This window comes from Equus asinus, chromosome 4, assembly GCF_041296235.1.
Source record: "Equus asinus isolate D_3611 breed Donkey chromosome 4, EquAss-T2T_v2, whole genome shotgun sequence".
NCBI lineage: Eukaryota > Metazoa > Chordata > Mammalia > Perissodactyla > Equidae > Equus > Equus asinus.
This window is the reverse complement of record NC_091793.1, coordinates 41,205,397-41,223,031: the sequence shown is the minus strand read 5'-3', so window position 1 is coordinate 41,223,031 and position 17,635 is coordinate 41,205,397. Positions and strand designations below refer to the sequence as shown.

At 38.4% G+C, this 17,635-nt stretch overlaps 1 protein-coding gene across 2 annotated transcripts in view; it reads right to left on the bottom strand.

Moving 5' to 3' along the window:
- The window catches only part of MYBPC1 (myosin binding protein C1), a 105,830-nt gene extending 104,869 nt beyond the window's left edge, over nt 1-961 (bottom strand). For both annotated transcript variants that reach the window (XM_070507143.1, XM_070507144.1), the window contains exon 1: nt 785-961. The gene's annotated coding sequence lies outside the window, so the exon portion shown is untranslated. The remainder of the gene's footprint in view (nt 1-784) is intronic.
- Nucleotides 962-17,635: the final 16,674 nt, after the last annotated feature.

The following is a 17,635-nucleotide window of genomic DNA, read 5'->3' as shown; positions in this document are numbered from 1 at the left end:
TTTCAGACAGTGCCGTCAGCAGGAGCTGGTTGTAGAATATACACAACATCGTTATCCTGTGGTCATGATAAGTTGGCAAGGCTGTCCAATCCAATTGCCAGCCTGATTTCCAAAATTTCACCCTACAAAACTCATGTGCAAGATGGTAAAGATTACATAAAAGGATGTCCACTATGGCACTCTTCGCAATTACTAGGAAAATGAACCAAGTGTCCACTGATGGGAGTCTGATTAATTATATTATATATATATCTGCTACACAATAAAATGACACAACAAAGGAGCTTATAGCCATCAAAAAGACAGAAGTGGAGTTATTGACCAGGAGCAGTATGTTTGAGAAATATCTGGTGAAATAGGTAAGTTGCAGAACAGTATTATAATATTATTCTGTTTTGTTAATAATAATAATATGTAAAAAATTATTATGAATATGAATTAATAATTCATTAAAGTAGTAACAGTTTTCACTGTTTATCGCATATGCCATTTGTAACCAAGATAAAAGGAAAGCAACACAATTTCTTTTAAAGGAAAATGAAAAATTTGCAATAAGATTTTATATTTAAGTTTTATACAGTTCTAAAATAAAAAAGATTTATGTCCTTTTTGAAAAACTTTGGTTTATATATACACTCCCTTTTCTAAGAATTTATTCTACAAAAAACACTTGCACAAGACAGCAAAGATTGCGTAAAATCAGGTAGACTTAGAGAAGATATAGAGAAGCCACAGAAATAAAGAAAAAAATCCCACACGATATACAAAAGAAAAAGTAAATCACCTGAAATTCCATTACCCAAGCGAGAATTCAATGTTGTTGGCTTATCTCCTTCCTTTCTGTGTCAGTTAACAGTGGGCTATACATATATATTTAATGTGCTGCTTTTCTGTCATATTACTATAACTCTAGAAACTGTCCAGTTTGAAAGAAACTCTTTCGTTTCCTATACTGCATCTTGAGGTAGTTTAAAACAAAACGTTTGCAGTTTTACCCTCCCATTCAAACCCTTCCCTTTGTAAACCTAGTTTAAATATTGTTTTCATGCTGTCACCAAGGATAAAACGCCAGCATCTTCCAAAATAGAGACCAAAGAAACGATCGGATTTCTTTAATGCTCTACTCAGCACAATAACTTGGCTGTTGGAATAAATACATGCTCGAGAGTGGTGCACATGGCCTCATGAATTAAGGGCTTGTTTAAAATATCTCAATTCTTGTAAAATCTGACAAATTAAGATCCTTTGGTGAAATGAAAGCATCTGGGAAGATTGACTTAATCTGATTCGAATCCGAGTGAAGAATAGTGTAAGCCACTAGGCAAACTCATTTAGAGGAGAAGTGCTTGATAAGTCCAGCTTATGTACTTTTCTCTTTAACTGACAGGGGGACTCCCAGTGGATTTGGAAAAGCAAAAAGAAGGGGTTTATGCAACTCTGAGTGTTGACGGAAAATTTTATTCAAGTGCCTGGCTTGCCTAAGAAGGAAGGAAAAAACGATTGGGATGACAATGATGACAGGTCAAAGGCTTGTGGTTTAGTTACGTGAGGCCCTACTGTATTACACTCAGAGTTATTTTGGGACAGTCACAAGAGTACTTGAACCCTGAACAAAGAACCTCTCCTTGCCTTATCCTATTGCAGATGGGAGTAAAGTGTTTCAAGTGCCCAGAATCTGAAGCAACTGTGAAACCCCAACCAAAAGGCTAGTGAATGGGGGTCTTTTCCACTCTTTTGTTTTGCCTTCCTCCTAAAAAACCACAGCACTCCAGAACCCACGTTTAACTTCATTTTCCCATAGCATTTATAACAGTCTGCTTAAGGGAACATTTGATAGGACTGATGAAACACAGAGAGGGCATGTGATATAGCTGGTGACAGGTACAGTAAGAAAATCTTAATAACTCTAGTTGCACTTGGTCTTAGCCAACTTTGTCCTCATAGCACTGCTCCAGTGGGAGTTGAATTAAAAAAAGGAAAATTAGCAATACCAAGAATACATGGCCAAAGTAAATTTCCCTCACAGATAAGCAATTCAGGAATATTCAAGTCTTTCCTATGACAGATACAGGAGAATAAGTTTTAAATAGTCATACAGAGAAAAACACTTTTAAAACAAAAGAATAAACAAGTCACACTATGGTTAGTTGGATAATATTAACCTCCCCTCAAGTTCAACATTACTCAGTATCCACTCTGGAAAACATCTCGATGGCAAGTTAAGACATCGATCCCAAGCCGTGTCTTAGATTAGTGCCAGCTAACTGGAGTCTTTCTCCCCTTCCTTCCTTTGGTCTGAACTTGACTAAGATCCCAAATGAATAAGGATCATTCATCTCAGCAACAGACTTCCAGGGCAGTTATAAATATAGGCTCAAACTGCCTCGTTCATGGAATTAGGCGTTAACTTCTGATATGAGAAGTGCTAATGGTTTCAGTGAGTACCTAGCCAAAAATCTGCAGTGCCCTCTTTGCCTGTAATATATTATGATTGTGTTAGCCCAGCTCATAACAACTCAGTCAAATGAAAATTTCTCCCAGCCCCTTTGCTTTCTTTCTTCATCCCACTCAGATTTAATTGTAATGCTTGAGTTCTATTTCACCAAATGGTTAGTATAATATAAGAGGAAACCATTCTCAACTTTCCATCTCAAGAGGGCTAATGTAATATTACTGGTTACTATTTATCAAGTACAACAATTTGTTGTGGTAGGTAGTACTATTAGCCTCATTTTACAGATGAAGAAACTCAGGAATAAATGTCTCACTATTATGCCCAAAGTTAACAGCTAGTAAGTGGTGCAGATGAGGTCTGACTCTAGGTTGTCAGTCTCCAAGCCTGTATTCTGAACCTTGGAGAAGGTATAAGTTAACTAACACTCTCAGTCTCTCATTTTATCTCCCCTACTCAACAACGAGCTTGTTTATCTGTTTTGAACACGGTCCAGTGATGTGTTTTTCCTGATTTGATTCTTCAATAATTCACTTTCACACATGGCACTTAGAAATTTAAGCAATAACGTCTTCTCCAATGACATTAGAATACCTTATACCCATGGGTAGAACTCATTCATCAACTATGCAAATTCTACCACAGTCATAACATCAAACATTCGTATCAATAGAGTAGAAAAGATATTTTAAGTTACAATCAGGTGGTTGGGTCACCCCTTCCTCCTCTCCATCCTGGCAGTCCCACCTGCTGTTTACTCCTTTCACATGTTTTCCACTCCTAACTTGGTTCTCCTCTTATGTTTGACTCTGACACGTTCTTTCCTGCAGGTTGCCAAACATCCTTGTGATGAGACCAAAAAAAAAAAAGTCATGTAAGAGTATCCACAACTTTTCTTTCCTCCCTGTCCTGCCAAAGAGAATTCTCCCTCTTCCCAAATCCCTAAAGAGGAAGGATTCTTGCTTGAGGGAAGAAAAGCTAGGTCAATTCAAAGATGAGGAAACCGTGGGCCAGAGAGCTTGTTTTCCCCAACATTCATTCTACAGTTAAGTGAGGGCGCCAAGATTCTAAATCTAAATATTTCGGGAATTACCTCTTATTAATTCTTGTATCCCCATAACATGGTGGTAAGCAAATATGAAGTACTTGGTCAAAATTTGTTGTATGAATGACACGGATAGGAAGGAAAGGAGGGGAGGATAGAAAGGAAATTGACATCAAGTGGTGTAGATTACTATGTTTGAGCTCATAGAAGGCAGACATCAAATTAAGTGAAATTGTTATCATAGTTCTTTTGTGCTTCTTGTAAGTAGAACTTTTTGGGTGACATCTGAACGTGACCTAGGTTTAAACTTAATTCTGTGTTAGAGTTGGTTGAGTAATAGTGAGGTGCTGAATTCAATTGGATGTCACTAAATAGGCAATTCTTTTTCTGCGTATTTCATTCCCCACGTACATTGCCAACCAACAGGTTTAGATGCCTGCTATTTACTAGTGACTGTGCAGGGAGAAAGACAAACATAACATGGGTAAGGATGATAGTCTAGTTGGGGGCGTCCCATTAGAAAACCAGACAGTTACAGTACAGGATGGTAGGTACTCTGGTGGAGAATTGTACCCAATGCTGTTCACAGTGGACAGTGATTCCATCTGCTATGGAAAGAAGAGAAAAGAATGATCAGGGGAAATTTTCCAGAGGAAGCTTGGAGAGTGTGAAGGACACTCCTGACAGAAAAAGCAGCCTGGGCAAGGGCATGGAGGCAGGCACATCATGTGGTGTCCAGGGACTAACAAAAGGGCTGGTGGGGCTGGCGCAAGGGTGCGTGGTAGGGCCTGCACAGCACCATGGGAGGAGACTAACGAGGAGCTTGAGCCAGATTCTGAGAGGCCTTATCTGCCCTGCTAAGGAACTTGGACTCCCCCCCCCTTTTTTTTTTTTTTTAAATAATCAGTTTTTCTACATAGATACACAGTATCTGGGTGTTCCTTGCTTTCCAAGCTCCATCTGAGTGAACCTGCTCCAAATACCTCCGCCAGCCTGGACCTTGGTCCATCTGGCAAGACATCCTAGAGGACTCTGTATTTTGGGAAGACTGTAACTGCCAGCCACAAGTTTGATGAGCAGCCTGGGGACTATGGAGATATTCTGGGAGAAGTGTGTGTGTGTGTGTGATGGATTGTAGGCAGATACATAGTAAAGGTTTGTCCCAAGCACACCACAAAACATTATTTTTATTGTCAAAGAATGGACCCCTAAGAAATTTGTTTCTTGCATTTGCTTTCAGTATTATATATGCATTTAAGCTATTACATAATTAATCAACTTTAAGGTAAAAGATCAATAAAATTAGAGGCAAATAGTTCCATGCTAAAATACCAACTACTAGCATTTATAAAATTTTTTGACCTTTTGAATTTAATCATTGTATAAATAATTTTTACATAGTTAATATAAAGCACCCATGTCCAGTTCTACTTTTTCACTTAGCGGTTTCTCATATAGAGTTCTGCATTAATCTATTCATTCACTCACTTATAAAATAAGTTATAAAGTAGTAGTAGTAATCATAATGATATGCAGGTCTCCTCTAATCCTCAGAGCAAACCTATGAGTTTGATACTATTGTTCAAACATTTCAAGACGAGAAAACTAAAGTTTGAAGGTGTTAAGTGACATGCTTAAAGTCAGACAACCCACAAGGGATAGAGCCAGAACTCAAACGCAGACCCAACCGATGCCTAGTTCTGGCCCTTACTATGCAATCGCAAAGTACTTAGTATATTATGGTTTGCTCAACTACCCCCTGCTTTTTGGACATGGGGATTATCTGTAGCACTGCTGAAGAAAAATTTGTGCCATTTTCTTTTAAAAGAAGGGAGGTCACAGAGAGGGAAGAGGTAGCTGTTTCTTGGGGATACATTCCCAAAGTGAGTATCATCTATTTTAGGACCCTTGTTATGCTGCCTTGATTCCTTCCACAATGATTCCTCTGATTCTCAAGACCCCCAATTGTCATGTCTGTCATCATGTCTACTTTTCAACAATTGTGCCAGCACTGAGGGTTTTTTTTCTCCACGTTTCCTTTGATTTTCTTTTCAAAGAAAATCAGAACCTCAAAAGAAATACCTGCTTTTTGCCACAAGGCCAACAATACAATAAAAAAACGAACATTTCACCCATAGTACCATGTCCCCCTGCCCTGGTTACAAATCTCACCGTGCCACCCAACCTCAAGGTAACTAATGGTAACAGTTGAAGTACATTTTTCCATACCTTTCTCTATCTCATACAAATACATTTGTACATATGTAAGGTTTTTCCTTTTTCCTTGAATGGATTGAACTATACATATTATAGCGCAACTTGTTAATTTCTCTCACTATATCATGAATATTCCTCAAAAGTCAATCCATACCGCACTAATTCATTATTTTTACTAGTATGGATATACCACAAATTTTCCGTATTAATGGAATTAGCATTTTTGCCCAAATAATGCAGAAATAAACATCCTTGTATAAATATCCTTATATACCAGTGCTTTTATTTATTTTGGAGAGATTCCAGAAAGAAGAAAAGGATGTGTGTGTTTATAATTTTAATAAACTGCTACATTTCTTTCTCCAAAAGTTGTAATAAGTCAAAGTCCTAACAGCAATGTATGGCAATGTCTGTTCCCCCATATCCTTGTCAACATGGGACATTATTAATCTTTTAAATATTTCCCCAAATATTTTTCCCCCCAAAATGGTATCTCATTGTTTTACTATGCCTTTCCCTGATTGCCAATGAAGTGGAATATTTTTTCACATATTTATTATGTTTATTAGTCCTTTAGGGAATTTTCTTTTCTTTGAATCCATTTTTATTTATAAATACTTTATAATGTCTTGCTCTATTTGGAAATCCGTGCACAAGAACCAACGATCTTTATAAACTGATAAAAAAAATGCTTATGTCAGATGGAGACAGGAGTTGCACAGAGGAGTTGATTGTGAGCTATTCCTACTTATTATTTAAAAATTTTTGTTAATAGATCTCGTTACACACACATACATGTTGAGTTGTTCCCGTCTTCTCTTCATTTTTGCTCTTCACTCTGCTTTTCTTTTTCTCCACAGCAGACACTGTTGGTGCCCTACCCGTGTCCTCTGGTCACTAACCATTCCAGCACGTGCCTGCAGGAGTCCTCTCCATCTAAGAGCCTTTTCTTGGCCACCCAGAGGCAGACCAAGTGCATGGGAAATGGAGGACAAATACCTTATCTTCCTCCCTTCTCGGGGAGGGAGATAATTTTGAGATGCCTGTGATATGGTCTCCCAGGGTTTTCTAATAGGATTGTCTCAGGTGCTCTGTAATACACCTTATTGGCCTCCTTCCCTTCCCTTCCCTGTCTCTCTTCTCCGCCTCTTTATTAGTGCTTCCTCTGGGAATATCTACTTTTAGCCAGGCATTTTGTGAACTGCTGTATACATTCTGGTGAATAAGATGTTCAAGTTTTCTCTCCATGTGAGCTTAGTCTTAGAATTTTCCATTTCTTTGCTTCTGAATTTGTTGACAAGCATTAGCAAGGGAAGTTTGCAGGAAACAGAAGCTGCAGAGCCCGACATCATTCATAAGGAGATCTAATATCCAGACGATGTTGGAATGAACTCAGAAGGGCAGAAAATGTGGGATCGCTCCTTTTCCCATTCTTTGTTAGGAATCTGACATGAATGTCTCTAAGCTGACATGTTTCTATAATCTATCCCAAGCGTTTACATTCCATACTCCAGCCCTACCCCATCCCCATCTCCCAGTTAGGAACTCAACCCAACTGATACGTAAATTCTGAGTCACAGGAGATCTCAGAGCATAATATTGATCAAAGATCAGCTCTCATTTTTGCCTAGTTAATGCCTATTCATCCTTTAATCTCATTCTAATCATCACTTCCTTGGTAAAGCCTTTCCTGGTCTCCTTGACTAATCAAACCTCCTTGTTATGGACTGAATGTTTGTGTCCCCCCAAAATTCATATCTTGAAGCCCTAACTTCCAATATGATGGTATTTGAAAAGGGGTCCTTTGGGAGATAATTAGGTTTTGACGAGGTCATGTGGATGGGGGCCCCATGATGGGATTAGCATGTTTATAAGAAGAGGAAGAGAGACCAGAGCTCTCTCTCTCTGCATGTGAGAACACAGAGAGAAGACTTTCTGCAAGCTAGGAAAAGAGCATTTATCAGAATCCAATCCTGCTGACACCTTGATCTTGGACTTCCAGCCTCCATAACTATGACAAAATAAATCTGTGTTGTTTAAGCCACCCAGTCTATGGTGTTTGGTTATGGCAGCCTGAGTCGACTATGACACCCCTTTTTACAGGCACTCATAGCTCCATGCTCCTGTCCTTCACAGACCTTGTCAGACTCATTTTAGATTAATTGGTGTGATTAATGAGTTTCTCCCCAGAAATTCTTTTCCATGAGCACGAAGTTTCTTGTATCCTAAGGCCTATCATGAGAACTGACTTCATGTAGTGCAGTTGCATATGGCCCCCAGCTCAGAGGGTTCAATGCTTGCTTGGTTTAATGCTCTGCTGTCATTATCTTGAAGTTCTATATCATTTTTGAACAAGAGGCCCTGCATCTTATTTTTGTACCAGCCCCACAAATTATGTAACCAGTCCTAATTATCATTATATCTCAAGTAGCTAGCACAGTGTCTGGCACATAGTAGATCCTCAATAAATATTAGTTGAGTGAGTGAGTGAATGGATAAATGACTAACTGGCTGAATATAAAGTGCCCAGAGCTAAGAATTGTGGCTGGATCTATCTGACCCCAGAGCCCTTGCATTTTCCCCCTCTCCATATACCACTAATTATGCTCAGATGGGGTTGAGTTTGACTAAATCTTCCCAGGGACCTTCCTCGCTTACTTATTGCTCCAAATTATTTTCTCCTGGGGCATCTCTGGGGTAGAGTTGCAGTGGCAGCATTCTCTGGCATAAACATCCCTCTGAGTCATAGAGCAATGCCATCGCAAGGGGCCTGGACAGCTGCAGCTGTCAGGCATCTGTGAGTTACTTTGAGATGGCATGAAAAATATCTCCCGATTGGTTAAATCTCCCTTATGTCCTGCCCCTAGATCTGTAGGATTGACAATTATCCAGAATACTTTTACATACATTTGAAAATCTACCACCAGCTGCTGAAAGGAATGGACCTCCTTAAATTCAGTTGAGATAATCTTTTACTTCAAAATTAATTTGAATTTTATCTGAAGCTCTTTGACCCTTCTCTAGTCATAATTAATTTACAGGAGTAATATGAAAGGATTACTCTTGGAATCAGGAACCAGGGGCAGTCATGGAGAATTGATTCAGTTTAGGTAAAGGGGATTTGGGGATTGGCTTGCCTTCCCTAAGCCGAGAAGCTTGTCTCTACGGTTAAGTGTGCAGCAAGATATATTTGCAAAATCCTACCTTGAAACAACCATCAAAGCTAAAAAGCTGGGGCCGCCTTTGGTGCAGTGCCCACTGGGCAAATATTTAGCTCTTTCAGCATTCCAGGGATGAGCTCTGTGCCCATAAACCATCTTCAAATGCAAGCTGGGGAGAGATTTAGGCTCAAAGAGAATTAACTGATGTGCTTTCAGCCATGTACAAATCTCACCCTGGGTGAGGAGCAGGGGCAGGGCTTGCTGTGCAGATGGATCAGCCCTAGGAATAGCATGGCCTAACATTCTTTAAATCAAAAGCTGAGCAGAGCCTGTTTCATGAGATTGTGCTTTGCCACATCAACCATGTCACTTACCCTGTCACAGTCATGCCACCTCTGCCTAGTTTGTCCTCTTGGTATTAGGATGCGGGGGAAGATAACAAATCCTATCTACTTAGGGCTCCATGTAAATATAGAGGGTATTATCTTTTGGATCTATAGGTTTAAATAGCAAGTGGTAGAATCTCAGGGAATCTTCTATCTTGTGACTCTGTGTACCCTAGAAAAATCTCAGAGGCAGAGTTTAAGGGCCACATGAGTCTCTGGTGGGTACAGAAAGGACACTGCATCGCATTCATCCGCCCTGGACAGTTCAAGAACTCTCAAATACCAATTCACTCTCTTCTTCTGATATCATCCTAAGAGAGCGCTAAGCCAGGAATTTCTCCTAGCAGCTACTCAGCTCTCATATGATAATAGTATTGATAATAAAACAAAGTAGCAGCTAACACTTTTTGAGTGATTATAGTCACATGTCACTTAACAACGGGGATACATTCTGAGATATGCATCGTTAGGTGATTTTGTTGTTGCGTGAATATCATGGAGTGTACTTACACAAACCTAGATGGTATAACCTACAACACACCTACGCTACATGGTACTAATCTTACGGGGTCACCGTTGTACATGCCGTCCGTCATAGATGGAAGTGTTGTTATGTGGTGCATAATTGTACTGTATACAGAAACTATTCTAAGTATATTGACTGATTTACTCTCCACCACAACCCTCTGCGATAGGTACTCTTGTTACTTTCCTTTAACAAATGAGGAAACTGAGGCACGGAGAGTTATGTAGGGTCACTCCACTTGGAGAAGGGACTGCATTGGTTATCCTAGTGACATTTTCAGGACTCTGTGTTGTAGGAGTTTGCAAAGGGGACTTGAAAAATATGTTTTAATAAACTGAAAATGCTGAGAGCTCAGAGGATGGGGTTTAAATAAAAAGAGGAAATCAACATGGTGTTTAAAAAAAGAAGGAGGGCATGTACATCTTGGAAAAGGAGTCAGCTCAAAGCATAGGGCCACTTCGGGAAATCTTACTCAAGAAAGTTAACTAGACTTTTCACTTGGCATTACTGATGTTCTTGGTAGACATTCTTTTCCATATTAGAGTACAGGTTAACCTAAACATGTGTCAATGTCAACTCAAGCTTCTGTTTCAAAAAGTATGGGCGAAGGCACCATCTAACATTGCCCTTCTTGGCGTCTCACATGGAAGAAATAGCTGCAACTTTTACTTTTAAGCACGAGTCTCTTTCTTCAAATTCAGTTTTTGAGTTTGGCCAGCCTGGGATGCTTTAAAATTATGAAGTTTAAGATGGAACTGGTGTCTCTTTTCCTCCCTCCAATGGGATACAAATCAAACTACCAGAATAGTTAAGAGAAAAATTAATCAAAGATGTGCAGAGGTAATTAGAGGATCTTCAAATTCCCATTTTGAACCATAAATGGAGATGGAGAGTTGAAGTCGGAGAGGTATCCACAGTCAAGGCATTACGTAGATTCAGGAAACACAAAAGTCAAAAATGAAATACAAGTGAATGGCAAGGTCATTTAAATCACATGAAGCTGTCTACTGTTTGGTAACTAAATAATATCTGGGAAATGAGGAGGAGCCACTCTTCTTGCTAATCTTGCAACCCAAAGATTATCAGCAAATAAACTTCTGGAAGCCAGTAAAAACTTGCAAGTTAATATGGGTTACAAACAGCTTTGCTTCAACTGGTTTGAAGCTATTTAGTGAAAAATAGGAGAGGACAGATAACAACTGAGTAGCAAGAGTTGTAGAAAGAAGGAACAGAGAAAATGAAGGGAAGAAAAGCCTCAAAGAAATAGCTCAAGAGCATTTTACAAACTGAAGTACTTGAGCTTCCAGATTGAAATCATCCATGAAGCATCTTGAAGAATCGATGTCTCTAGTCCCAGACCTTAACATCCGCTGCTTACGTCCTCTCTTGGATATCTTTGAGGCATCTGAAATTCCACAAGTTGAAAATGGAACTCATAGTCTTTTCCCTCAAATCTTGTTCACTCTGTGCTCTGTATCTTAAAGAAGTGTATGACCACCCATCCAGTTATACAGCTCAAAATTCTAGGAGTTCTTTTCTTTCTTTTAAAGATTGGCACCTGAGCTAACAACTGTTGCCAATCTTTTTTTTTCCTGCTTTTTCTCCCCAAATCCCCCAAGAACATAGTTGTATATTTTAGCTGTGGGTCCTTCTAGTTGTGGTATGTGGGATGCCGCCTCAACGTCGCCTAATGAGCAGTGCCATGTCTGCGCCCAGGATCCAAACTGGAGAAACCCTAGGCCGCCACAGCGGAGTGCGCGAACTTAACCACTCAGCGACAGGGCCGGCCCCTCTGGGAGTTATTCTTGACATCTCCCTCTCTCTTGCTTTCTACATCCAATCCATCTTTAAGTTCAGTTGATTTTTACTTTCTGTCTTTCAAATCTGTCTACTGGTCTTCATATTTAACATCACCTCTTGCCTGGATGACAGCAATAGTATTCTTGTCTCCCTGCATTCTCTCTGAACCTCCTTTAACCCTTTTTATGATGTTGTATCTAGTTATCATTTTGTTGTTGTTTTTAAAATTTTATTGACGTAACTGGTTTATAAGATTATGTAAATTTCAGGTGTACATCATTATATTTTGATTTTTGTGTAGATTACATCATGTTCACCACCCAAAGACTAATTACCATCCATCACCATACACACGTGCCCTGTCACCCGTTTTGCCCTCCTCCCTCCCAGCCTCCCCTCAGGTAACCACCAATCTAATCTTTGTATGTTTGTGTTTGTTTGTTGTTGTTTTTATCTTCTATTTATGAGTGAGCTCATGTGGTATTTGACTTTCTCCCTCTGACTTATTTTGCTTAGCATAATACTCTCAAGGTCCACCCATGTTGCCGCAAATGGCAAAACTTCATCTTTTTCTGGCTGAGTAGTATTCCATTGTGTGTATATACAACATCTTCTTGATCCATTTGTCTCTTGATGGGCAGTTAGTTTGTTTCCGAGTCCTGGCTGTTGTGAATAATGCTGCGATGAACACAGGAGTGCATGTATCTTTACACATTCATGTTTTCATGTTCTTTGGATAAATATCCAGTAGTGGAATAGCTGGATCATATGGTAGTTCTATTCTTAATTTTTTGAGGAATCTCCATACTGTTTTCCATATTGGCTGCACCAATTTGCGTTCCCACCAGCAGTGTATGAGAGTTTCCTTCTCTCCATATCCTCTCCAACACTTGTTGTGTCTTGTCTTCTTAATTATACCCATTCTGATGGGTGTAAGGTGATATCTCATTGTAGTTTTAATTTGCATTTCCCTAATAATTAGTGATGTTACACACCTTTATATGTGCCTGTTGGTCATCTGTATATCTTCTCTGGAGAAATGTCTGTTGAGGTCTTTTGCCCATTTTTTAACTGGGTTCTTAGTTTTTTGCGGTTCTTTATATACTTTGTATATTAACCCCTACTTTATATATTTTGAGTTCTTTATATATTTTGGATATTAACCCCTTCTCACATATATGGTTTTAAAATATCTTCTCCCAATTGTTAGGTTGTCTTTTTGTTTTGTTGATAGTTTCCTTTGCTGTGCAGAAGCTTTTTAGTTTGATGTAGTACCATTTGTTTATTTTTTCCTATTGTTTCCCTTGCCTGGTCAGACATGGTACTTGAAAATTTGCTGCTAAGACTGATATCAGAGAGTGTACTGCCTATGTTTTATTCTAGAATTTTTATGGTTTGAGGTCTTACATTCAAGTCTTTAATCCATTTTAAGCTAATTTTTGTGTATGATATAAGAAAATGGTCTACTTTCATTCTTTTGCATGTGGCCACCCAGTTTTCCCAACACTGTTTATTGAAGAGACTTTCCTTTCTCTGTTGTAGGTTCTTGGCTCGTTTGTTGAAAATTAGCTGTCCATAGATGTGTGGGTTTATTTCTGGGCTTTCAATTCTGTTCCATTGATCTGTGTGTCTGTTTTTGTGCCAGTACCATGCTGTTTTGATTACTACAGCTTTGTAGTATATTTTGAAATCAGGGAATGTGATACCTCTAGCTTTGTTCTTTTTTTCTCAGGATTGCTTTGGCTATTTGGGGTCTTTTGTTGTTCCATATAATTTTTTCTATCAATAGAACAAAGGATTCTTTGTTCTATTTCTGTGAAAAATGTCACTGGAACTTTGATAGGGATTGTATTAAATCTGTAGATTGTTTTAGGCAGTATGGACATTTTAACTATGCTAATTCTTCTGATCCAGGAGCATGGAATATCTTTCCAATTCTTTGTGGCTTCTTCCATTTCTTTCAACAATGTTTTATAGTTTTCAGTGTGTGGGTCTTTCACCTCTTTGATTAAATTTATTCCCAGGTATTTTATTCTTTTTGTTGCAATTGTAAATGGTATTGTGTTCTTGATTTCTCTTTCTGCTACTTTGTTGTTAGTGTATAGAAATGCAACTGATTTTTATATGTTTATTTTGTATCCTGCAACTTTATCATATTCATTTATTATTTCTAGAAGTCCTTTGGTGGATACTTTAGGGTTTTCTGTATATAAAATCATGTCATCTGAAAATAGTGAGTTTCACTTCTTCCTTTCCAGTTTGGATCCCTTTTATTTCTTTTTCTTGCCTGATGGCTCTGGCTAGGACTTCCAATACTATGTTAAATAAGAGTGGCAAAAGTGGGCATCCTTGTGTGGTTCCTGTTCTTAGATGGATAGCTTTCAGTTTTTCTCCATTGAGTATCATATTAGCTGTGGGTATGTCATCTATGGTTTTTATTATGTCAAACTATGTTCCTTCTATGCCTATTTTATTCACAATTTTTATCAAAAATGGATGCTGTCTCTTGTCAAATGCTTTCTCTGCCTTTATTGAGATGATCATGTGATTTTTATTTTTCATTTTGTTAAGGTGGTGTATCACATTGATTTATTTGTGGATGTTGAACCATCCCTGAATCCCTGGAATAAATCCCACTTGATCATGTTATATGATCTTTTTAATGTATTGTTGTATTGGATTTGCTAGTATTTTGTTGAGGATTTTTGCATCAATGTTCATCAGTGATATGGGCCTGTAATTTTACTTTTTGTGTTAGTCCTTGTCTGGTTTTGGTATCAGGGTAATGTTGGACTTGTAGAGTGAGCTAAGAAGCTTCCCCTCCTCTTCAATTTTTGCAAGAGTTTGAGAAGGATAGGTATTAAGTCTTCTTTCAGTGTTTGGTAGAATTTACCAGGGAAGCCATCTGGTCCTGGACTTTTATTTTTGGGAAGGTTTTTGATTTCTGTTTCAGTCTCCTCACTGGTGATTGGTCTATTCAAATTCTCTGTTTCTTCTTGATTCAGTTTTGGAAGGTTGTATGATTCTAAGAATTTATCCATTTCTTCTAGATTATCCAATTTGTTGATGTATAGCTTTTTGTAGTATTATCTTGTAATCTTTTGTATTTCTGAGGTGTCTGTTGTAATTTCTCCCCTTTCATTTCTGATTTTACTTATTTGAGCCTTCTCTCTTTTTTTCTTGATGAGTCTAGCTAAAGCTTTGCCACTTTTGTTTATCTTTTCAAAGAACCAGCTCTTAGTTTCTTTGATCTTTTTTGTCTCTATTTCATTTATTTCTGCTCTGATTTCTAATTTCCTTCCTTCTACTGATTTTGAGCTTTGTTTGTTCTTCTTTTTCTAGTTACTTTATGTGCACTGTTAGATTGTTTATTTGGCATTTTTCCTGTTTGTTGAGGTAGGCGTGTATTGCTTTAACCTTCCTCTTAGAACTGCTTTTGCTGTATCCCATAAATTTTGGCATGTTGTATTTTCATCTGTCTCCAGATATTTTTTAATTTCTCCTTTGATTTATTCATTGACCCAATAGTTGTTCAGTAGCATCTTGTTTAATCTCCACATATTTGTGGCTTTTCCAATTTTCCCCCTGTAATTGATTTCAAGTTTTGTACAGTTGTAGTCAGAAAAGATGCTTGGTATTATTCCAATCTTCTTAAATTTATTGAGACCTGATTTGTGGCCTAATATGTGATCTATCCTGGAGAATGTTCCATGTGCACTTGAAAAGAATGTGTATTCTGCAGTTTTTAGTAGAATGTTCTGTATATGTCTACTAAGTCCATCTGGTCTTATGTGTCATTTAAGACCAAATGTTTCCTTATTGATCTTCTATTTAGATGATCTATCCATTGGTGTAAGTCGAGTGTTAAAGTCCCCTACTATTATTGTGTCACTGTCTATTTCTCCTTTTATGTCTGCTAATAATTGCTTTATATATTTAGGTGCTCCTATGTTGGGTGCATAGATATTCACGAGTGTTAGATCCTTTTGTTGGATTGTTCCCTTTATTATTATGTAGTGCCCTTCTTTGTCTCTTGTTACAGTTTTTGTTTTAAAGTCTGTTTTTGTCTGATATAAGCATTGTTACCCCAGCTTTCTTTTCATTGTCATTTGCATGGAGTATCTTTTTCCATCCCTTTGCTTTCAGTTTGTGAATGTCTTTAGGTGTGAAGTGTGTGTCTCTTGTATGCAGCATATTTATGGGTCTTGTTTTTTTATTCAATCAGCCACCCTATGTCTTTTGATTGGAGCACTTAGTCCATTGACATTTAAAGTAGCTATTGATAAGTATGTACTTATTGCCATTTTTTCCCCCGGGTTTTAGGAGTTCTTCTCTGCATCTTTCTTCTTCTCTTGCTCTCTCCCCTTGTGGCTCGACAGCTTTCTTTAGTCTTATGTTTGGATTCCTTTCTCTTAATTTTTTGTGTATTTATTATACGTTTCTGGTTTGTGATTACCTTTAGGCTTATCTATAATAACCTACATATATAGCAATCTATATTAAGTTAATGGTCTCTTAAGTTTGCTAAAGCTCTACTCTTTTACTCCCTTCCTCCCACATTTTATGTTTTTGATATCATACCTAACCTCTTTTTTTGTGCATGTATATCCATTACCCTTTTATCCTGGAAATAGATAATTTTAGTACTTTTGTCTTTTGACCTTCATATTAGCTTCACACGTGGTTGATCTGCTACCTTTACTGTATATTTGACTTTACCAGTGATTTTATGGTTCTTTTTTTGGCGTAATTTTCTTATTCCTATTTCTGGTCTTTTCTTTTCCACTTAAATAAGTCCCTTTAGCATTTCTTGTAAGGCTGGTTTATTGGTGATAAACTCCTCTAGTTTTTACTTGTCTGGAAAACTCTTTATCTCTCCTTCCATTCTGAATGACAGCCTTGCCTGGTAGAGTATTCTTGGCTGTAGACTTTTTCCTTTCAGCACTCGAAATATGTTGAGCCACTCCCTTCTAGCCTGTAAGGTTTCTGCTGAGAAGGCAGCTGATAGCCTTTGGGGGTTTCCTTTGTATGTAACTTGCTGCCTTTCCCTTGCAGATTTTAGGATTCTCTCTTTCTCTTTAATTCTTGACATTTTAATTATAATGCGTTTTGGTATGGGCCTCTTTGGGTTTATCTTGTTTGGTGCTCTCTGTGCTTCCTGTGCTGGCATGTTTGCTTCCTTCCTTAGGTTATGAAAGTTTTCAGCTTTTATTCCTTCAAATACATTCTCTGCCCCTTTGTCTCTTCTCCTTCTGGTACACCTATAATGTGGATGTTAGTGTCCTTGATGTTGTCCCAGTAGTTATCATCTTAAAAGGCAAATCTGATCATGTCTTCCCTCTTTGTCTCCTACCCAGAATTAAGTCTCACTGGTCTGACTTAAAATATGTAAGATCTTCACTTTCTTTTCTGGAACAATTGGTCTATTCAGGGGTTCTCATTTAAACTATAGTCAAAACTCCTCTGTTGTCTTCTCTCCCAAACACCAGGGGAGAAACATAAAGACTGAGGCTCAGAGTTGGTTGGATAACTGGAGAAGAGCAACTAAAGGGAGGACCAGAAGCAAGAGTTAGTGTGGCTGTCAATTTGGTTTGCTCTTGATGGGGAATAAGGGACATGTGTAGCCCACTTCTTGGTTTCTATGTCTTGGTGTCCCCATATTTATATTTAATCACAATTACAAAGAATCAAAGTGAGGTTTGAGCCAGTAAAAGAAAAGCATTCTCAAGTTTTGGAAACCCAATGACAGCTTCCTAATGCTCTTCATGTAAATATAAAATCCTTAATGTGGCTGTCAAGAACCTGTGATGTCTGGTTCTACTTACATCTCTAGCTAAACCTGAGCCCACCTGCCCTCACTATTTCAGGCCCACAGCTCTCCTTCAGTCTCTCCCTCTCACCATGCCCCTGCCACCTCAGGTCTTCCGTCCAGCTATTCCCTCTGGCTGGAATGCAGTTCCCTCCTTTCTCCACCTGGTTAACTCTTCCTACTCTTCCAGCTCTCCACCCATCAGCACTTCCTTGGGGAAAACTTCCCTGACCAAATAA